Source organism: Pinus tabuliformis, chromosome 3_2, assembly GCF_031772625.1.
Source record: "Pinus tabuliformis cultivar Carrire ecotype Pingquan chromosome 3_2, CPIR1, whole genome shotgun sequence".
Lineage (NCBI taxonomy): Eukaryota > Viridiplantae > Streptophyta > Pinopsida > Pinales > Pinaceae > Pinus > Pinus tabuliformis.
This window is the reverse complement of record NC_142302.1, coordinates 733,046,191-733,052,630: the sequence shown is the minus strand read 5'-3', so window position 1 is coordinate 733,052,630 and position 6,440 is coordinate 733,046,191.

Sequence of the window (6,440 nt, the reverse complement as noted above, 5' to 3'; positions counted from 1 at the left end):
CCACATCCATTTTTGTGACATTTCCCATCATTCCTAAGCCTTTCCCACTCATTTTCTTTGCTTTCCTAAATTGCTATAAGAAAGTTTTGCTTTTCTACACAACTGTCAAAATACACATGGAGGAAAGTATTTTTACCATATCATGAAAACCATGAATAAATTTAGTGACTTGTTTCATTGGGACATGCATATGGATGATGGTATCATGCTTAAGAAATGTCAACAAATTCTAGTGCACATTTTTAGAGAAATTGGTCACCATCACCTACAACCATTTTTAATTTTTCTGGAGATTGATGCATCCATTGACCAAGATATTTTATGGGGAGATTCATAATAATGATGGAAACATTCTCAAAAAAATTCAAGTCAATCCAATCTACAGTTTGGAAAATATGGATAAAACAATTCTGGTACATGATTATCCTAAAGTGCTACAAAACGGACGAGAATTTCTATAGGATTGAGATCAACAAAGAAAAAAGGTTCAGATATTATTTTTCATCTAAGAAAAATATGAGAGGTCCATGATAGCCTCATCATTCATATCCATGTCACTTGACCTCTTCTCCACTCTCATTTTCCCCTTCGTCCATAAAAAACACCACTTTTCACCCCTTCTTCGACATCTTCTATCGTAAAACATACCTTTGACCACTATCAACTAGTTATTCATGAGTTATCAATATTTTTAGAGGCAAAACCTAAAGGAAATTGTGATCTTGGCAGGGTCTATGTGACTACTACAGGGAAGAGATGTAGTCCTCTAGCAGTCTACACATCCCTTATCAAACCATAGCTAGAGCACCAGATTTAGAAGTCAGTTCCTATGTAACATTTGAGGATTCAAAACCATGATATTGAGTAGTTATAAGACCTCCTCTAGGGTTCTAAAAGACCATCATTAGACCAGAAGAAGAATGCATGTAGCAAATCAAACACAACGATTTCTGAAGCAGTAAATCCTTGAAGCACAAGACCACAGATACAACCTCCAAAGTCTATTTGATTACCCAACAAACAAAAACATATGATCCAAAGAAGAGAATCTGAATCCAGAAGGACATGCATCATCAAAGTTTCATTCAGTAGAAAGCATAAAAAAATTCTTATATTTTTGAAAGTGTGGGAAGCAAGGGAGACAAAGGAATGACCTCTCAGAAGATACTAAAAAAAAACCTCACCCATGTCCAGATTTGCCATGCAACGAAAGGATAAAAACATCTACAAGCAACCACCATGTAGGCACGGGTATGCACTATCCTTCACCTCTCCTCTTGAGCGTATTATGGTTAAAAATTTGTTTTCAGTGCATAAAAGAGTGTTTTGTAGGTTGAAGGTGGCCAATAGTGTCAACCACCCTCGAACAGTTAAGTACAACTAGCTCCCTCACTCATGTAACCTAGAAAATAACAAGAAAAGGAGGATGATAATTACAAGTTGTAGGTCAATGGCTATGAAAAGTTACAAAGGTGGTAGGTGTGGGACAACTCACCTAATGTGCTTAGCCCACCAAGAAACCACAAAAGGAATAAGGGATGAGATAGAATTTTATTTGTACCAAGATATCATTCCAAAAATTGCCAGAGAAGCCCAATACTTTATTGAAGGTTGAGCTAGATGCTAGTACAGACTGCCTAGGGTGCTCCAAAAGAGATATAGGCTTAGTTTACAGTTTCTACAGGACACGAAACCACTGCTATAGGAATACTTGAAATTCTACAGGAACAGTTGGATAACACAAAATGATTTTCTCTATTGACACATCTAATGAACTTTGCCAATGGATTTAAACTCTTTGTAATGTAGTGATTAATTACATGTTCTTTCCTTCATGCAGGTTACATTAGTTTACTTTATTTATTCTTAAGTTATGGCTTCTATTTCAAGAATTGTTATTTCCATTCCATATACTAGGTTTCCTTTCAATGCAACATTTACATTTTGCTAGCTTAATGTTTACATTTTTGCAAGTAGTATAACCTTTACATTTATAAAATTAGGATTAGCATTTACATTTAAGCAGAAAACATTTCTATTTCTTGCAAATAAGGTAACATTTCCATTTTTTAGGCTTGATTTCATGATATTCACTTCATTGCATCAGATGAATGAAAGGAAACATTGCTTACTACAAACATATTTCCAGCACCTCGTAAGTTTATATGAACACCAGGTTGATAGTATAAGTTGATAACCTTGGGATTTGCAGGATTCTTGCTATAATACTAGGGCTCATCAGTTTTGGTACATCAATTACAGAATTGCTCAGTTCATGATGTTAATGCTAAAAATTCCACTATTATAGCATGAAAAGTTTAGGTCAGCACTCTCAACCTTCAATAACACTTCAACAAACTTTTTCTTATGCTAATCTGAAACTATAGAACACCTCAAATTGTTGACTTTTCTAACTTCAAAAGCACATGTAACACCTTAATTTACACTAATTCTCAACCATAGTAACCCATTCATGCCACATTTCAACTAACACTGGTGTCATAACAATAAAGGTGCTAAGGGTAGAGTAAATGTATCATAATTCTAATGATGTTACCTCTTTGTCATTGTGGCATTCCTTTAAGTGGATATCTATCCAAATTTAGACTATGTAACATTCATTTCTATTGTAACAACTCCAATATGGCACATTTCTTTCCACCTGGGGCATAGCATACATTTATGCTTTATTCCATATTGGGTAATGGTGGCTTCGAGACTATGAAACAATGTTAATAATGATCAATGCTCCTGACTCGCCTATACAATGGTTATTGCCAGTACGAGTGCAAATTCTAGATACATAACAATTCTATAGAGTATCGACCAAATGTCATAAAGTTCTATGCTAATTGATATCTCTTTGCTAAATTCAACTTTAATTTTATATTTCTTCCCTTTGGTCTCTTTGTTGTAGGATCTATCAACACCATTATTTCTTTTTTTTCTCCTTTTGACCATCTAAAATTGTCACACTAAAATCCATCATGAAAATCTTAGTCCAATAAGAGAGATATAACAACTAACATTGTTGTAATATTCACTAATCCTAGCATCCATACCAACTAACCTTCTCCATAGGCACATAGCTAAGATAAACATCACATCTAGGGCACTGTGATGCCACAACATCAAGTATCTTCTTATAAATGCACTGCGTATGAAGTCAATCTTTCTAGCTTGTTCTCTAACATTGAATAGATTGGATCATGTGCTCATTTTTTAAGACATCAGAGATGTCCTCATTTGAATTTGAAGATTACGGGTTCAAAACCCTTGAGGTATCATTTCATTCCTCTTCCTTCTTCTTTCTCCTTAATATCCCATCAATTTTAGGGAATCTAATCCTTCACTATCTACAATTTCACAACAATAATGACACATTCTATCCAATTGATCTATCTCATTATGCATGTGTTTACATTCTAGAATTCTATCTAAATCCAATAGAATATACGAGAGGAATTGCACATTATTTCTGCATGGTGCACAAGAATGATCTTTGAAATTCCAAAATTATCTTGCTTTATTGTGCTTTCATTCATGCAATCATAGTCTAGTTTGTATTTTTATACAACAATAATGAAGATTCAATGTTGGATACCATTTTTTTTCTTGGGAATTGTGTGATAAGTCATGTCCTTGCTTTGTAATGGAGGCACAGTAGGATTTTTCAAGTTCTCAATATTTTTCCAACTCTAAGAGGAATGCATGAACAATGGGTTGTTCTTGTTTGTAGTAATGAGGGAAACTTCAGGAGCTGGTCTTGCTGGCTCAAACAAGATTTTCAAAATGTCCCATTAAGGATGCATTAATTCTTCATTCATATTGTAAATGTTATTAATCATTGAAACATTAATATTAGTCAGTATGTTCAAATGTCTGATGCTCAATTTGTCTTCTCGAGTCTTCTTTCTAGGACTAATGCTACTTTGGTATGATTCAAGGTTGAGTTATTTCCAAAAGTTTAATTATGTTATCCTTATGATGTTTTCACTCCCCCATGTGGTTGTAAATACATGAATAATGAATCCTCACTACCATTTATTTAATTTCTCCCCTTACACATATAAGTTTTAGTTTTCAGCTTCCATTTGTGTGACAATTCATGTTAAATGCACCAAGTGAGAAGACATGAACATCGATACTCTTTTCTATGATATGGTTACAAGTAACTAGTTGATGTTTTAACTAGGTCTCTTCCTTATCAAAAATAACTAAATCATTTTTGCAAGCATTTAATTTAGAATTTGGCATGTGTTTTTTGGAAATCAATGGTTGATCCTTTATTTAAACCACCAATGGGTTATTTATGAATGCAAAGATTTAAAAATTTAGTTTTGTTTACTTCATGTTCCCCATGTCAGTATGCCCTCATTGGTAAATGGCCACCATATAGATTTCATCTCAAAGAGATGCAAGTCTTATATCATTAGATTTACTACCAACAAAGTCTTGCTTCAACTCTTTTTAAATAATCTACACAAGAAAGTAACCTCTCTTAATTTATTCTACTAAACACAGGTATAACATCTTTGTCACACTAGATTTGCAAGTTTGGTCTCCTCATATCTACTTTCTTGTTTCCAAAACATTCTTTGGGTTGGTTCCCCCTAAGAGACTTCACATTGTTCTTCTTTTATAATGCTTTCTTTCATTTCCTTTAGTCCCCTGTAGGGCCATCCTTCAATTTTTCATTGAATTCACATGTCGCTCTTTCTTCCTTTTATAGAAATTGTGGGCTAGCTTTTGCTATGTTCATTTCCTTCTGCCTTATTATTTGGTATACTTTGTGTGAACTCCATATTTTGTCTATATTTCTTTAAGGTAGTAGGAAGCTTGTAATATTTAGCCTTGTGGTGAAGGTTGTCACATTCGTAATATCTTGTGTGACAAAGAAATGAAGGAAAATAATTATGTCTCCTTGTTTTTTTGTTCAAATATGCATGCCTATTTTTCTTTGTATGGGATTTTTGATCAACTACTTTATGTCTAAAATCATTACATGACATAACAATAACCATAGAAAGAGTTTTTGTACCTAATGACTGATAGTCTTCTTATAGGGAATGATTTCCTTTGATTTCTTTCTCAAGGGGACTTCCTGTTATGTTGCATATTCTACTAATAATATTTGGTTTGAATGCTCTTACAAGTAACTACAACATAGCAATATTATGAAAGGAAAAACACTTGAAACCTTTCAAAGGAGGAAAGGGTCTACTAAACTCATCTTTAGCACCATATTGTATTTTTTCAAAAAAACACATTCTTTGCCTCATTCCTCTATTGTTGATTTTTTTAATTGTTTATGTTTGTTTCCTTACTAATCATGATGTTGATAGCTTCTACTACAAGACTTTTTAGCGATGCTTTATTAACTTTTGTGGTTTCCTTTGAGACACTGCTCTTTTTTTACTTCTTTTTCATGGAGAAAACCTCCTCTTATAACTTTTCATATAGATCACTCTTTTCTTATAACTCATTTCTTACTGAAATAACCATCGCTTCTAATATTTCACACTATTCCTCTCTTTCCTTTAGCTGACTGGTCATCACCCCTTAAATTTTTCTAGCCTCTTCTAATTATGTCTTCAGGCTAATGATTTATTCTTTGTGTTGAGATTTTCGGTTTTGGTAAAATGGGCAAAAATCTCAGTAGGTGACAACAATAAGATTGTGTTGCTATATTAGCTCTATTTTGTTGGGAGAGAGTTAATGCGTAAGAGGATTTATGAGTTGGTTAGATTCTCTTAGCTATATAATAGTTGTCTGTACAGATATTGGTGTATGTAGAGTGTGTGAGGAATTAATTTATTCTTTGTAATCTCCTGATTGATAATAAGAAATTGCCGATGCCTATGTTTGGTGGACGTAGCCCAGATTGGTTGGCTGAACCACGTTAATCACTGTGTACTGTGTGTGTATGTTATATTTGCTATGTTTTATCATTTCTATTGTTTTTTGCTGCACACTGTTTAGCTTCAACAAGTGGTATCAGAGCATGTTGGAGCGGGTCCATAAAGTGTGACAGCGCCGCTGCAGGTGGAGAAAGTTTTTTTTATTTTTCACGCCTAAAGATTAGCGCAAGTTTCAATGAAACAGTCGCGCCAGAAAATGGAAGAACGAAGATTAGCGCAGTTAATTAAAGAACAAACGCGCCAATTGGCACGGGTCCGAGTTTGATAGTCGTGCCAACGCGCCAGAATCCAAATTAGTGCGGGTCCGACGGGGAAAGTCGCGCCAATTTCGGTACTCTAAGCGATTTTGCTTCCGGCGCGGGTCATCTGCTGTTGAGGGAGCACCAAGACCCCTGAAACGCACCTAGAGAATATAGTCTGGTAAAACTGCAAAATTTATTTTCCGTTTTTTAGTTTCAGATCTGCAGTCTGTACCGCAGAGAGTGTATTTTATACGGATAAGGCAGTACGATAGAAGGC